This window comes from Aulonocara sp. 'chitande type north' Nkhata Bay, linkage group LG10 (assembly GCF_057382095.1).
Source record: "Aulonocara sp. 'chitande type north' Nkhata Bay isolate Kocher_YH1m ecotype deep benthic linkage group LG10, A_spYH_male_GT1.1, whole genome shotgun sequence".
NCBI lineage: Eukaryota > Metazoa > Chordata > Actinopteri > Cichliformes > Cichlidae > Aulonocara > Aulonocara sp. 'chitande type north' Nkhata Bay.
Genome location: NC_141353.1, coordinates 11556937 through 11574269, shown reverse-complemented (window position 1 = coordinate 11574269; position 17333 = coordinate 11556937).

Below are 17333 nucleotides of genomic sequence, written 5' to 3'. Positions count from 1 at the left end.
GTGTCAATGTTTTAAGGACTAAATTATTACTTGGGGTGCAGAAAAATTAAAATTGTATTATTTAAAACCTGTAATTATATGTAAACGACTTTAACACTAGAATGTTATTGCAAAAATCAAACTGATCATTGTTTTCCTCTGAACCTCGTACATAATATTTGATACAAAGATTCATTTAATCTTCTGTCTTAGCTTGAACTTGTAGTTTCTACCTTCAGGGTTTTTTGTTCTAAACACATCTATCATTTCTTTTTTGACTTTAAAAAGTGATATTCATGAAAACTTGATGTCTTTACTTTGTTGTTGTTTTTGTTGAGTCTGTTTTTTTCTTCTTTTTTTAAGTTCAAAATAAAAAATCTGTTTTGTTCTATTGTGAAGCTTTAAATAACTGTACAACTTTTCCATGTAGCCATGGCGATGAAGTTATCTTCCATCGTTTTTAATCATCCGTTTTATCCTTTTTAATACCCTTCAGATCTAATTTAGCACCTGGCCCTCTCTGAGCTTAAAGGATCATGTTTCTGATGTCATTGGACAAAAAAAATCCATCAAAACCTTTCAGCATATTGAAATGTAAGCTTTTGGAGAGGAATTGAGACTCCAGATCATCTGAGTGCTACAAAGTAAGATGAAGTGCTGCGGTAAGTTTATAAGAACACTTGTGCCTGGGTGAGGGGGGTTAGAATCCCATTTGAAGCCAGAAGTTGGCATCGTGTTCGGCGTTACAGTCGGCCATACGAGCTGCATTATTTCGGGGTTTAAGCCTTGACTATATCTACCGATAATTCTTTAGCCGCAGTGCTGTGGTCCATCCATCCAATCACCCATCCATGCAATTTCCAGTCTGGATCTTGCTAGTGGAAGTCTCTCTTTCTATAAGCCTTAGCTTTCTATAAGTCGACAAAACACACGCAGACTGGATGGTGAAACTCCCACGGCCCTTCCAGAGGTAAACATCTGGTCCATAGCCAGGATGGAGTCCGCACTGCTCCAGGATCCAGGGTTCGACAGGTTGGCTGGAACATGCTTTCCATCACCCTGGAGTAAACTTTTCCCAGGGAAGGTAAGCGTCGTGACACACCTCGATAATTGGAGCACACCCTCCAGTCCTCCTTTTTGAAAAGTTGACCGGCAATTCGACTGTTTCTTCGTTTCATTTTGTCATTTTGTTTTGTTTTGTTGCCTTTTCTAGATTTTAGTCTTCTGGGCCTTGAACGCTTTACGAGTAATCCTTGAAGCAGCTACCAGTGGAAAAACCTAGAAATGATTCAAATGGTCGTCTCTATTGGTCTACGCAGAGGTGTCAAAACTCTTAAGTGCACTAAGGGGGCAGGGGAGATCGTCAAATGTCTTCATGAAAGAGTGAAAACATGTCAGCTCATCAACAGTACCAAAGGATCTGGGTAAGTTTATTCCTGCAATGCTATAATCCTTTAACACATTAATTTCAGGCAGTTTAGTATGTCTTTATTCTGAAAAGACAAAGAGACGTAAAGACGTCCTTCTTCATGATTGATTTTGACTGGTTTGTGGGCAAAGGTGAAAGGGAAAAAGCCGTTTGTCCTTCCAGTTTGGAAGTTTGCGTCTTCCTGATGTGATTTCAGGGGATAAAATGTGTTTAGTATTGATCCTCAGAGCATTATTCCCTCCACTCAAAGTCCGTCAGTCAGTGACTTACTCGCATTGCATTCATGTTCCTAATGTATTTAGAGAATGCATTCATGTGAGAATCCCTTTTAAAAACTAGTTTAAGACTGTCAGAAATCCAAACTGCAATCATGACACACGATTTATTAATAATGCAGAAGAGGAGGAAAATGTGTCTGCTTTTTAAAGCAACTTTTTAATGGATTTCCTGACAATAAAAAGCGGTTTTAACTCTTCAGCCTTGCTGTCAGGGGAAGCTGTCTGATAATATGAAGACTCATTACTTTCTAGCCTTCTGATGTGGGACGTCCTGGAAGTCCGTCAGTGAAATGACATTAAAGCTGAATTTGAGGCGAGATGCATATGTAATATGATTCAGGTGCTAGTGCTGGTTCAGTGGAGCCTAACAAATCCTGTTTAGTCAAATACTCCAGCTCTGCTGATCCAATCACAGTTTACAAACGTCTCTAACAGTGAAAAATGAGGTTGTCGCTTGTGCACTGTGACTCGACAATGATCTTTGCAGCAAAAACACGTAATAGCAGAAAATATTTTGACAAATGCTGACTGATAATTGGTGCTTTTGAGCTTGATTTGTCGGAGACAGACAACCATTTACGACATTTATAACACCATAATCTCAGACATCCTCACACCAAACTGGACCAGCTTCAGTTACCACTGCCACCTGCTCCTGGATCAAAGACTTCCAAACCAACCGGATTCAATCAGTCTGAATCGGCCCCCCATCATCACCTACGACTGCACATCAACCACCCAACCAACGTCATTGTAAAGTATTCCATCACTGTGATTGGACTCATCCCTGATTTAAATCAAACAGCGTACAGGTCGGAGAAAGAGAAAATAACCTGAAGCTGAACGTCCACTCCCCTCTCATTATAAGTGGAGAACAGAATCTGTCTCCACCTTCAGGTTTCTGGACACCCACATCACCGTCGGTCTCACCTGGACCCAGAACACCATCGCCCTGGTAAAAAAAAACAGCGGCTGCACGTCCTCTGTGTCCTGAGGATGAACAACCCGGCCCAGAAGCTGCTGCTGGCCTTACAGTGCCTCAGTGGATGTTTGGTACGCAGGGGCCACAACAAGAAGAGTGTGCAGGGGGTAATTAACACTGCCCAAAAAATCATTGTCTCCCTCCTGGGGTGGCAGAGGGTGACAGATTTTTCGGAGACAGACAACCTTTTACAAAATGTAAACATCATAATACAAATCTATCATGCAAAATAAAGGCCCCACCCAGATTCAAACACACTTGAGGCTGTGAGGCGACAGGGTTAAGAACCACACCACCATGCTGCCCAGTAAAGATCCTTCAACACGACTAAGAAATCTCAACAATCAAATGAACCCCTCTGAGCAAGCACCTAATTTCTAGTTTATAGTTTTGGTCACATTTGTTTTATGAAAGCTGAAGATAACTGTAATTCTTGCTCTTTTTCTTACTATCAAGCTGTGGATTAAGTTTTATGCTTAATAGGACTTCAAGACCTCAAAAATTTCCAAAACTATGAGGAACAAACATGCGGACTATGAGGATAATCTGCCAGTCCACCATCTAATGTCTCACCCACAATGCTGAGAAGGTCCTCTATGCAGAAACTTCCCCGAGGACGCAAACCACAACCCAGCACTTACACAAATATTCATATATTTAAAAAGGAGGCAATGATCTCATTATCTCGCCGGGGTGAATGTCTTCACACTGAGCCGGTGTAACTTTTCAAAGAACTAATAAAATCTTAGTCACATAAATGAAAAGTGAAATTCATAAGCACTGTATTGCATAGTTGCTCAGTTTAACACACTCAGGCTGTGCTCTTTGGCCTGGTGTGACCATTAGCTAATATTCTCAAACTTTATATTGGTGATAACTCTGACATTGCAGAATCAGTTCACTGATCCCACTTCCTTTAATTGCATCCTCGTTTCCCACACTCCCTTGCCACTCAGTCTCTTTTTCCTCTAAACCATCATCTGAAGCAGCATCTGTTTCTGATGGAGGCCGATCAGCTGTCGGTCTGCTTTCAGGGCTCAGAGAGTTTGGTTGGAGGAGACTATGTAAGTGAATTCCCTAATTATGCACTGTCCAAATACTAATAAGGACACTGCTGTTTGCTGTTGTCTAAATCCGCATGTGTATTAGAAACCTGCCCTTGAATCAGCCAAACCACGGTGGAAATGTGTAGCTCATATACAAGGAGGTCAGGCAGGGCATGAAGGTAAGTTAAGCCACAATCCCAGATCATCAAATGCAGCATAGATTAGAAGGCACAGCTGGAAAATCTCTGCATTGCTCCGTATTTAAGCTGCTGTAGCCTGTCTGCAGTTGTAGCCGCCTCTGCAAGCTGCTTTGAAACCCACGTGTATCCCAAGCTCCTCACTTTGTGGTGGTGCCTGCTCTGTTCTCATTGGATGTTTTTCCCCACCTCGTGCACATATGTTTATAAGTAGGTGCGTAGAGCAGCTGGGAGATTCCTGACCAGAGTCGTGCTGCCAACTTTAAATGAAAGGAAATAACAATCTTGTTTTGATTACAGATTAAAGGTTACGGTTAATTTATTGTCTCAGATATGAGGAAATTAGTGTTGCAGTTTCCCAAGACGAGATAAGCATTACAATAAAATAATAATGAGCCAGTTTAACTGACAAAGGTACAGATGAATGTTAATAATGGTTGAGCTTACATAAATTCTGTCTGTTCTTCAAGAATACATAAAATGCATACTCAGAGGGAAGCATATGGGAAAGGTCAGCTGAAGGGTCATTTCTATAATCCTACCTGCCGGTTTAAGATTACAAATTTGAGGTCACCGCTCGATGAAGCATGAGCGTGATCCCAAGGCCACCAAACCTCCTGCTGCTTGGCTACACCTCCATAACAGTTATTAATATAATCAACGGGATTACATCACCGAGTTGTGAGTTTGTGTTTTCAGATGGTAAAACAAGAACTCGCTGATTAATTAGTTTGCTTTCTGTTTGTCATTTTCTGACTTCACAAGGAGCAACATCCAGCATCCTTCAGAAGATGGCGTAGCTTATGTTGACCTGAATTATTTAGTAGTCATTACAAAGGACTCTGTTTGTGTGTTTGCTCTCCATCTGTTCTGTCAACAGTGTGATCTTTGCAGTGTGCAGAACAATAAAACCACTGAACAAATCCCTGTTCAGCCTGAATAAGAAATCAGTTGTTTTCTGATGCATTCTCTAAATACATTAGGAACATCCTTGACTCACGGAGATTTATGGTAAAGGTACTTTTTGTATTTACCTTCTGCAAAGGTTTACTGAAACTTTCACCACCAGGGGGTGGTGTTTTACCTGTGCTGTGCTGAGATGTTTTCATATGTCTGCTGCTTCTTTAACTTGTTGCTAAAGATGTTTTTGCCATTAAATGTTCTTAACGACTTACCTGGTTAATTAAATAAAGGTTACAGTAACTAACTGCCCCATCTTGTGGTGCAAGCTGGTACTTTTAAACACGGGGGTTTACAGTACCTGTGAGGCTGCTTACGACCTTCTGACGTGATCCTGACCCAGAGGTGTGACACCGATCCTGGAAGCCGTCCCTGGCTCAGTCTGTCCCCTGTGTGTAGATGTGAGCAAGACTACCAATCAGCCAATCTCCTGAGAGGAGACGTGAGGCAGGAGGACACTGGTTTGGACTTTTCTTTGACAGCTTACTTTGGCTCTGTGTGATGGTGTGCCAGGTCGAATATTGAGGGATTGTGCAGGACAGCTGGCTGGGATCTTCACCAGGATTTTCAACAAATCCCTCGCACAGGCGACTGTCCCACTCTGCCTGAAGTCCTCCACCATAGTCCCCTTGCCTAAGAAGCCCCACATCACCGGCCTGAATGACTACAGACCGGTGGCACTCACCCCAGTGGTAATGAAATGCTTTGAGAAGCTGGTCGGCAGACACATCACAGCAGCCCTGCCCCGCAGCCTGGATCCACACCAGTTTGCCTACAGAGCAAACCGATCCACGGAAGACGCTGTAGCCACAGCACTCCATGCTGCATTAACTCACCTGGAAGAGCATGGTAGCTATGTGCGGATGCTCTTCGTGGATTACTGCTCAGCTTTTAACACCATCCTTCCACACAAACTGGTGGCCAAGCTACAAGACCTGGGGCTTCCATACAGCACCTGCATGTGGATCAATAGCTTCCTCTCGGGCTGTAGACAGAGAGTCAGAGTTGGCCATCACACATCCTCAGCCCTGAGTCTCAGCACTGGCTCACCCCAGGGCTGTGTGCTCAGTCCACTGCTCTACTCTCTCTACACACACGACTGCACTCCTCGCCACCACAGCAACATCTTTGTGAAATTTGCAGATGACACCACAGTGGTGGGGCTCATTTCCAAGGGAGACGAGTCTACGTACAGAGACGAGGTGGAGCAGCTGACGTCATGGTGTAAGGCCAATAACCTCCTCCTCAACACTTCAAAAACCAAAGAACTCATAATAGACTTCAGAAGGAAAAAGGCAGAGATCCAACCACTATTCATAAATGGGGACTGTGTAGAAAGGGTGGCAAGCTTCCGCTTCCTGGGAGTCAATATAGAGGAGAACCTTTCCTGGAGTGTGAACACCTCCGAGCTGCTGAAAAAGGCCCAACAGAGACTGTACTTCCTGAGAATTCTCAGGAGGAATAACATCACACAGAAACTGCTGGTGTCCTTCTACAGAGCCACCATTGAGAGTGTTCTAACTTACTGCATATGTATTTGGTACACTAGCTGCACAGGGGCTCAGAGGAAAACACTCCAAGGGATCATTAACACCGCCCAAAAGATCACTGGCTGCCCTCTCCCCACACTGGAAGTTCTACACAACGCCCACTGTTTTAAAAAGGCCCAAAACATCATAAAAGACACCTCACATCCTGGCCACTCCCTGTTCGAACTGTTGCCCTCAGGCAGACGGTACAGGGCAATCAGAGCAAGGACTAATAGACTCAAACACAGCTGTTATCCAACTGCAATAACACATCTGAATACTACAAAAAAATGTCCATCACGCCACTCTTGTGTTAATCTATGCACGGTCTGAAGCATGTGTGTGGGAATGTATGTGAATGTTTTACTGTTATATCTTATTAGTATTTTAAGTATTCTATCTATTTTATTTATTGAATTTTATTGTTTTATTTATATTTTGATATTGCTAGGGATGATGCAATGATCGGGGACCATTCTTAATTTCGTTGTTCTCATGACAATGACAATAAAGTTTCTGATTCTGATTCTGATGTTGTTTTTGAGGCTGCTGAGAGCTTCCACATCATGCTGCTTTCACCACTGTTCTCAAGGCTTTCTTCTCGGTTTGAACTGAGAACTTTGGCTTTGAAGTAACATTAATTTTGCATGCCGGCCTTTCAGATAGTTTGTCTTGGTTATTATAGACACTGGAGGAATGAGGTCAGTGTATCAAACACTGTAGTTAAACTTATGCTTTGTTGACTGCTGCACAAAACCAGCTGGACTTTGACAGTAAAGTAAAAACATATAGTTTTATTATTTGTGCATCTAGTTCCTAGTTTAGTTATAGATGGCTTTAGATGTCTTAGTTCCCTTTAGCGTTCCCTTTGTGTTCCCTCAGTTTCATCTTTGTGTTAGCCTTGTCTGTCTTGTTCCCCCAGTTGTGTTGTGTTGTTTTTAACTTGCCATGTCTCGTTATGCCTGATTTATTCCCACTGTTCCTCTTGGCTTTTGTTGCATCAGTTTCGTGTTTCTGTAACTTAACATCCTGAAACGCAGCGCTCTTGTTGTTTTACCAGCTTTTGGTTCACCTTTAAAAAGTTTGTCATGGGTTTGCATTTGAGGTCCTCAGTTTACACTAAATATGTCAAAATAATGCGACCTCACAGACTCCAGTTGCATGTCTGAAGACTTTGAGGAAGTTATTGCCCAACTTGAAGAATGCTCACGGTGTGTGATTAATGCTACTGTGTCCTACAAAAGACTAAAAAGTTGGGGGGTTTTGACAGCTACTTTAGCTACATGGAAATATGATAGATTTATTACCATATACTAACCTCATAACATCCAGCAGGTCATCACTTAGGTTGCATTTCAGCCAGATGATTAAAAAAATCATATGAAGAAGTAGACATGAACCAAACAGGTTTGTGATGACCTGCTGGATGTTAGGAGGTTACAGTAGTTGATTCTAGCATATGTTGAGACTGAATTCACTGAGCAGATAAGTGGACTATCCACAGCAGAGTTAATTGTGTCACCACTCTTTCTTCCATGTGGAAAAACAACACGTTCTCATCCCAAGACGTAACACACAATGCCAATCTCTTTATAAGACCGGGGAAACCTGCAGTCAGCTGAGACTGAAGAAGTCACTTTGATGAGTGACGAAACGTTTCTCCCACTGAAAAGGTTACGTCCAGATGAACAGAATCAACTTTTGCGGATTTACTTATCTGGATGACTGAGCATGCATCAAGACATTATATCAGTGGGTGGAGTACACGGTATCCAACTACTATGTTATGGATTCCCATGCATGCTTTTTCATTGCTCTTCCGATTTATTTTGCCTTGTGATGATGGTCAAACCAACAATAAGTGATCAGCAAAGATCCGCTCTAACATCGGAAACATTGCTGTGCGAAGCCTCCCTCACGGTTTGCTCTGTGTACGTATTCCTGCTCATCTACCACCTTTAATTTATAATTCTGAATCTCTTGATCAGATCAGGACTTTAAATCACTGCTGAGCGTGTTTTTAATGTTTTGTTTTACCTGTGCTGGAAAGCTTAGCGCCGCTCATCAGTGTGTCTTTGATCACCGGAGCCTGCCTGAGGTTTTCATCCTTTTCTCCACACTCAAACACTACAACAGATTCTCGAGGTACCGAATCGCTCCCCTTCAGCTGGACGCTGCGTGCTCAGACATCTGATGAACCGAGGCCATGATTGGTTGTTACACTTAGCTGCTGGTACTTTTGATCTGTGGCTTTGAGGTCATGTGATGAAAGAAATTTATATTGGTGCAGAGCGCTGCTGGGATCAAACAGCGAGCCGAGCCGAGCTCAGGTACAGCCTCCCACGGGTCAAATTTATCTGTAATCGATATTTTGGGAGCCAACAGGCTCATTTTAGAGAAGCTACAGGTGTTCCTGTACAGATGCTTTGTCTTTACATGAAGGTGAAGCCTCATCAATGACATTCCCGCACAAAGAACTACAAGCATATTCTCCCAAATTTAATCCTCTGGGGTCTGGCTTTTCATTTCACTGCTGCCTCAGACCTCTAACTATACGAAGCATGAATACACTCAGATACAAGCACGTAACTGATTTCATTTTTAACCCAGGCTGGACTCTCTGATTGTGTGTGCTGCCTTAATGCTATGCAGTGATAAAAAGGTTAAGGGTAGTTCAGACTTGTTGTAGCCCAAGGCCTCAGGTAAGAAGCGAGGCAATCAATCGAGAGAAGCAAGGTGCACATAAAAGATCATCCCTGAAGGGAAATTAATAATGGACCCCCTGACAGATTTTAACAACCAGCATCGTTTTATACCCACTGCTGGACTCGCTCTCTCTTTTTACAGTCGCTGTAGTCCACAATCAATCCACATGGTGATAATAATAGTTGAAAAGCAGTTCTGATACAATTTTAAAAACACAATATTGAATTTGCAGGATTATTAAAGTAATTCATCTAAAATAGATCTAATAAAAGAACCATGGAGCTAATGTTTTGATGGTTTTCAGAATCATCAGAATCAGAATCAGAATACTTTATTGATCCCTGGGGGAAATTATTTTTTGTTACAGTGCTCCATTTTAAACCAACATTAAGACAAGACAGACAATACACTAACTAAGAATAGTACAATATATACATATACATACATACATACATACATAAGTCACTCATAAATAAATAGTTGGAAAAGAAACATGTGTAGTTGTAGCAGCAAACAGTGTGTTAAGTGGATGCGTTGTACAGGGAGATGGCCACAGGCAGGAATGATTTCCTGTGTCGTTCAGTGGTGCTTTTCGGTAATAAAAGATGGTGGTAGTCCCCAACACATCATGGTGTGACCTCACTGCTTGCAAAATAGCATTTTTAAATCAGTTTATGTGGTATCTCTATGTTGCCTTGTACCTTTTTGTTTTTACAAATCGCAGTGATTTTGTCCTGGGGCATCACATCTTGTGATTTTATATATTTAGTGTATTTTGGGATGTGGATTTTTTTATGGTTGTTTTTAAATTGTTTGGATGATTTCCTGAGAGCCTGGCTGCCAGCCAAGTTTCCCAGAAGAGACAATAAAATGAATCACCTGAACTGAGTGCTAAGTTATCAGCTAATGCTAGCTAGCTTGGTTAGCGAGCTGGATCCATCGACTGTACGGGTGAAACACAGAGACTGAAGGAGGAACTTCTCAGACGGTCTGTGGACTACAATATTCAAATATTGTTGTCTGTTACAGTATTGTTGTCTGTTACATGAAAACACTCAAAGTGTTTTCATGTTATACAAGATTCAACTCCACTTAGCATAGGTGAAACCTAGCATCTGTAGCTGCTAATTCTAAACACCTGCACACCCAAACTGCAACATCCAAATAAAGGAGTCATTTTTTAAAAAAGCTTAAGGAGTCGAGCATAAATGCGGTCAGACTCCTCCTTTCCTGTGTCCTTATAAACTTTCTTTCCCACTTTGCCTCGACCTCATGACTTTTTCTATCACGGTCAGTGTAAGTGAGGAAAAGCTAGTAGGAGGTTATTTAAAGATATTCTGAGTTTATCTTTAAATCTAAAGCCCCGTCTGTACTTTGAAGCAAGAGGGAGACTTCTTGTTTTACACTTTTATGTCAGGGTCAAGATACCATCAGTGCTGAGATTCATCACAAACCTGAAACCTTTACTCACCGTTCTACATTCACCTCCTCCTCTACTTGGTTCAAGCTGTTGTAGCTCCTCTCCCTTTACTTTCTTCTGATTGGCTGCCCCTCATGAACAGGAGGTCTAACCCAGTGGACAGCTATCCAAAGGCTATTTTCTTGTATTTGTGTCAGTGGTGATGATATATTTGCACATAAACCACCACATTGGACACTGATGTGTCACACCATACACATCAGTTGTCCACTTAAGTGGACATGTAAAAACTCTTTGAAAAGTACATGTTTAAAAACATGAAGTAATTTAGGAGAGTGATGGCGCTCTTTCTGACGCGGGATCATTGAGTTAAACTCCAAGTCAGTGTGTGTCAGTGTACGGTAGTGCGGATCGTGTATGCCCGCGGGGGTCAGTGTTTGACGGCTGCTTCTGTGGTTTTCCTGCAGGAGGAACGTGGAACAAGGAGGACAGCACGCACCGGGGGTGCAGAAACACGGCAGTGGAGAGCACGAGCACGGACGTCGGAGTGGAACAAACACACGGGAGTATAGGGAGCAACGGGGATTTAATGTGCATCTGTTATGTACCTCACTGTAAATAAACGCACTGCCTTCTTTAAAGAGTCCAGCCTATTGGGTCCTCCTTTCCCCCACATCCCCACGGTTTGCCCTGGCAAACAGTGACATTTTTCATGCCTAAAGATGAATAAAAATACGTAAGAAAAAAGTCTTGATTGAGTTTGTCATAATTCATGCATGAAAGGTTCAAACAGCAGGTGGGCGGGGCTCCTGAGCTCACACCGGTAGCTGTTTGCTTATAATTCTGGTTTAGAAAGGTGCTATACAGATAAAGTTAAAATAGTTCTTATAATTGTTGTTGTATTTGAGATAACCACCAATATGACATCATAAAGAGCCGAGAGTAAGAAAAAAGCACTGTATTAAAAGCAGAAGAAGAGCACTTCTACATAAAACAAAAGCACATCCTTGTCCTAATACGTGTTTCTTATACACATGATGTCTTAATAGAAATGAGACAAACATGGCTCACATTGATCTCGTGCAAATGCAACCTGTGAAAGTTTTCATTTTGCACACATTTCTTGTATTTTCTTCCCTGCGATGCCGAGCGAAGTCTCCAACTCTCTTAACGCAGGAAATGAGACTCTCCAGCTTTTAAGGACCTAATGTCACCTGATTATTACCTCGACTGGACACCTGAAAATGGAGCAAATGTAGAAGCGTGGAGGAAACATAATGAGGAGTTCAGAGGAGAATGAAGTGCCTTCCTGATTGAATGTAGCTCTATTTGTGTTCAGCATCGGTTCTGAATCACACCTGGACGATAGCTGTGACACTCTCGCAGATGAAGGGTCACTGAACCAAATCTTTGCCCAGCTGGAGCAATCAAACTCGGGAAAATCACCTCCACCGACAGGAAGTCCTGATCAGCTGCGCCTGGATCGCACTGTATGGATGTGAGGTGGTGCCCTGCAGGAGGAAGAGGAGGGGAACTGCAAATCTCCAGGTAATAAAAAGCAACCACTGAAGGTGTTTCGCATTATGCAGCGTCAGGCCTCAGTTTGTCTGCAGAGGCACATCACGCATCACGAATTTAAGGTCAGATTCACAGCGTGGCATCATTATTCTCTGTCCCACTCTGTTTCCACTTCATTTTAAATGCTCCGCGGAGCTATTTTTCTCTACCCGACTGAAACAAAATGTAAAAAGCAAAACAGCGATCGTCGGCATCAAGTTTTTCGTTATTAGCACGGTCAGGCTGAAATCATTTTAACTTCTGAAGCAGCAGCAATCTGATATTTACCAGAGAAAATGTCTTTATTTATAGTTCATTCATAAAATTAATCTGACTATAGGCCCCTATATGTAGGGTTGCCAACTCCCTGAAAAATAAATAAGGGACACCTCGTGGCCAGGGCCGGGCGACCCAGTTGTCTTCACCCTTCCCAGTGTGGTGAATTTTCTAGCTCTTTTTTTGTGTGTGAAATTATTTTTTTAACCATTTGACTTGAAGTTGATTTAAGCAGATGCATATTCTATTCTTTGTGATATGAACACATGTGAAACAAATGATCATTTAGCCATTTATTTTTAGCTCAAAATGACAACATTAACACATAAAACAGGTCTCTTTCTTAAACAGAAGCCTGTCATGCTTAACTTTTGAGAATATAAGTAAATCTTTCTTTAAAAGAACTCTGTCCTGCTTAACTTAAAATAATAGAAAACAATAGAACAAAAACATTCTTGTAACAGTGCACATTTAGTGCATTTAGTACAATTGGCTTCAGTTGAGGTATTATTTCAGCTTTTCTAATGCTAATCAGCTGCTCCTGTTTGTAAACCCGCTTGTTCCCATGATTACGCATCATAACTCATCATCATTATTCATCTATGTATTACTTTTATGTATTAGTCATCAATTTGTTGTAATCATCTATCCTTGCAGTTGTTTATTACACAAAATAAGTTATATTATCACACTTCTGGCCACATAGCGCTGATATTCACTGCACATGCCCATATTAACTTTTTCCAGCCAGGTGTTTTCTTTTTCCCATTCTTCCCTTTCTCTGAACAAACATTGCTGCTCTAATGCTGGGCTCACACTGTGCGATTTTAGGCCCATTTTGAGCCGATTTTTGAGTGATCTTCATCGTGCGTCGTGTAGTATACGTGGGGTAACGAGAAGCGATTAACACCTCACGACCAGCTCCCGATCATCAATCGCTCGTGAGGGTGTCACCACAGCCGCTCACACTGCTCACGCGCAAACGTAAACGTTGGTGAAAAAGATGGAGCAGCACGGCTGTGCAGCGTGTGATCTGGACACAAGCGATGGAGGCACAACTTGTAGAACTTTGGAAAGCTCATCCGAGCCTTTTCGATGTGGCATCACAAAATTATCACGACCACAACAACCGTGAAAATAGTTGGATTTACACTGCTGCTCAATCACAGCTGCCTGATCATGTTTTTCATTAGCAATTTAGCAAAGTTGATGGTGGTGGTGTGTCTGTGTGAGTGAAAGACAGAGAGAGAGAGCGACAGATTTTCTGTTATAACCTTCATGTTATGTTGGCACAGTGTGAGCACTCAGGTCGCATCAGAGCATCGGGCGGTATAGTGTGAGACCTGCATCGTGACATACGAACTTCTAACCCCTGCGAGTCAATCGTGCAGTTTGAGCAGGAGCTGAATAACGTGACTGAAAAAATCGCACAGTGTCTGCCCAGCTTTAGGTGTACTGTTGTCCGAGACTTGCACCGCAGTGTCGGCGTTTGTTTCCCTGTTGGCCATGCTTCTTGTTGTGGTCATCTGTTGTCTTCCGGTATTTTCTCCGCAAGCGACCTTTCCTCGACCAATGAGATGAGCGGTAATCTGAATTGTCATACTCGAATTGTCATAAGTGTGCTGTCAGCTCATTGGTCACAAAGCAGGAGAGGGGCTGGGAATTATGTTTTCAAACAAAGCGTTAATTCCATTAAAAGTTATAGACTACTTTTGATTCTCACTGTATTACGGGACAAAGTGCGTCCCTTATTAGCTCAATACGGGACGTGTACTTTTGTTTCTAAATACAGGACGATTCCGTTTTTTAAGGGACGGTTGGCAACCCTACCTATATGAGGCACGTGTTTGTGACTTTTGGGCCACAGCTGTCCAGTCTAACATTTTCCCTAATCACTGGACCACATCTGGACCGCACAACATCTGCCAGTGTCATAACTGAGCCAAATGTAGTCCAGATTAGACCCAAATGTTCCCAGAGTTTACAAAAAGAAAGACAAAATCTCTCTAGGGGTTAAGGTGCATATCCCAGGACTGCAAATACCTTCAGCTGTGAGCTCCTGGTTTGATTCCAGTTTCCATAAAGCACCTCTGGAGTAGATGGCCTCTCCACTTTCACCACAAGATCACGAGAGATACCGCTCGCCACAAGTGTTCAAGTCAAGCCACTTACGAGCACATTCACAACTACAAGAATAAAATACTAGATTTTCAAATGGGTTTTGAAGTGTCGAGTGAGTGAGCTCCTAATTTAAAGGCCTGATCTCTTCTCTTTAATCTGCTTCTCAGTCCAACTGGAAGCATCGGGTCAGCTGACCTTAATGATTAGAAAGGTGAGGTGGTGTTAACCCATTTAATGACTTAGAAACAAACCTTAAAGTCAATTCTGAGAGCCACATAAAGAAGAAGGAGAAAGCAGAACCTATTCTGATCATCAAGCCTTGATTAAACAACTGCATGGATTACTTGTGATTAGAAGAGAAAGTCCTTAGCCTAATAAAACAAGAGCTAATTTTGGGCACCCCTGACCACCAGAGGACAGCACTGTGCCAGACTGCTGTTAATGAGGTGAGGTCAGAGGGCAACAACAGCAGCAGACAGTGGAGAGATGACGAAACCCAACAAAAGCGTGTAACTGACAGGAAAAGTTCAAAACGGAGCAGAAGATGTGAGCTGCACTCGCTGCTTGGGCTCCTGCCGAGAGTTTACTGATGCTGTTTGCTGCAGCCAGAGGCCCGAATGCTGCTCTGAGGCAGACAGCTCATCAAGATGAGTGACAAGCTTGTGGGCAGGAACAGCAGCAGCAGAGGAAAAAAGAGGACCAGACTCAACAATACAGTCTGTGCCCAGAGGCAAAAACTGGAGGAGAGGTGAGCAGAGGAGACGGGCTTTCAGTCCTCTTGACAATCAGAGATATTGTGGGCTGAGAGCAGCGAGGGGAAGCTCAACAAGGGGGGTGAGTTAATGATACTTTGGACGCCTGGGTGTGTGGATCTTACACTGTGCTTTAGCTGAGGGATGCTTGATGCACTGGAAGTACTGATGCTTTGGTTTAAGCAGTAAATCCTGAACTTTTTTTTAATCACCGGTTTTTACGTTTTCTGAATCGTTTTATTAAAAGTTTTTGTGCAGGAAAAGGGAAACACAAACAGCTGAATGTTCAACAGTTACTAAAATATAACCTTATGAGTCTCTCAGCCCGTCTGCCGCTTTCTTATCTTCTAGCAGTTTTTAAGGTTGTCTTGAGCAATAGTTGTCCAGACTCTCTGAAGCTGTTTTTCTTTGGATTCCTTTTTCACTTACTTTCAGTCGGGTCCTTGAAGTCTTTGGACTGCTGGGTTCTGTCGGGGCTGGTTGGGTTTGCAGTTTCAGATTATCAATCAAAATGTAGCACTGGGTAAAGATAAAATCCAGTTTTTAACTGTGTGGACTAATAGCTGTTTGTGCCACCTTTGGCAGTAAGATGAGTCACAGTGAGTCTTTCATATCACTGTGGAGGATTTTGGCCCACTCGTCTTTCCAGAATTGTTTTAATTCAGCCACACTGGCGAGTTTTTAGAGCATGAACGGATCACGCCAAAGCATCTCAGTCTGATTAAAGTCCAGACTTTGACTACACCACATTAAAAATAATGTTGATGATCATTCAGAGGTGGACTTGCTGGCTTGTTTCGGATTATTGTCCTGCATAACCGAAGTGCCCCTGAGCTTCAGGCATGAACTGATGGGCGGACGTTATGCTTCAGGATATTCTGATACGGAGCAGAAGTCATGCTTCCATCAAGTCCAGTCGTTCAGGTGATAAAGCAGCAAAGCAGCCCAGGCCATCACACTGCCACCACCATGTCTGACGGTTGCCATGATGCTGTTTTTGTGAAACACTTTTAGTTTTACATCAAATGTAACAAAACTCAAACCTGCCAAAACATTCAGATTTTGTCCACAAAATATTTTCCCAAAAGTCTTGGAGATCATCAGGATTTCACCATCCATTCTCTTCTGCCTTTCCATGTCAGGGTCACCTCTCACCCTATAGAGCAGCGGTCTCCAACCTTTTTTGCGCCACGGACCGGTTTATGCCCGACAATATTTTCACGGACCGGCCTTTAAGGTGTCGCGGATAAATACAACAAAATAAAACTAGTACCGGTAACGAAAAAAAGAAGATAACACAGTGAAAAGACCCAGGAAAACCGAGTAAACGATAAAAACGATAACAAAATAACGCTGAAAACCGATAAAAACCCTGAAAACTATACATTTCACACCTGAGCCTCAACTCTCGCGGCCCGGTACCAAACGAGTCACGGACCGGTACCGGTCCGAGGCCCGGGGGTTGGGGGCCGCTGCTATAGAACACAGGTGTCGAACTCCAGGCCTCGAGGGCCGCTGTCCTGTGGGTTTAAGATGTGTCCTTGATCCAACACAGCTGATTTAAATGTCTAAATGACCTCCTCAACATGTCTTGAAGCTCTCCAGAGGCTGGTAATGAACTAATCATTTGATTCAGGTGTTTTAACCCAGGGTGTCTAAAACTTGCAGGACACCGGCCCTCGAGGCCTGGAGTTCAACACCCCTGCTATAGAAGATGGATCTGATGCAGGCCTAACACAGAGAGACAGACAACCATTCACACCTATGAGCAATTTAGCATCACCAATTAACCTAACCTCACTAATTGCATGTCTTTGGACTGTATCCAGGGAGAGTCGCCTGGACATCGAGACGTTTTTGGAACATGTGAGACGGACTTTGGGTTCTTTTTGGTGCCATCATGTCATTTTTTCCCCGTCTCTGTCTTACTGTTGAATCATGAACTCTGACCTTAACTGAAGCAAGTCAGGCCTGCAGTTCTTTAGATGTTCTTCTGGATTCTTTTGTGTCTCCTCGATGAGTCGCCGATGCACCCTTTGGTAGGAAGGCTACAACTGGGAAGGTTCACAACTGTTCCAAGTTTCCTCCATGTGTGGAAAAG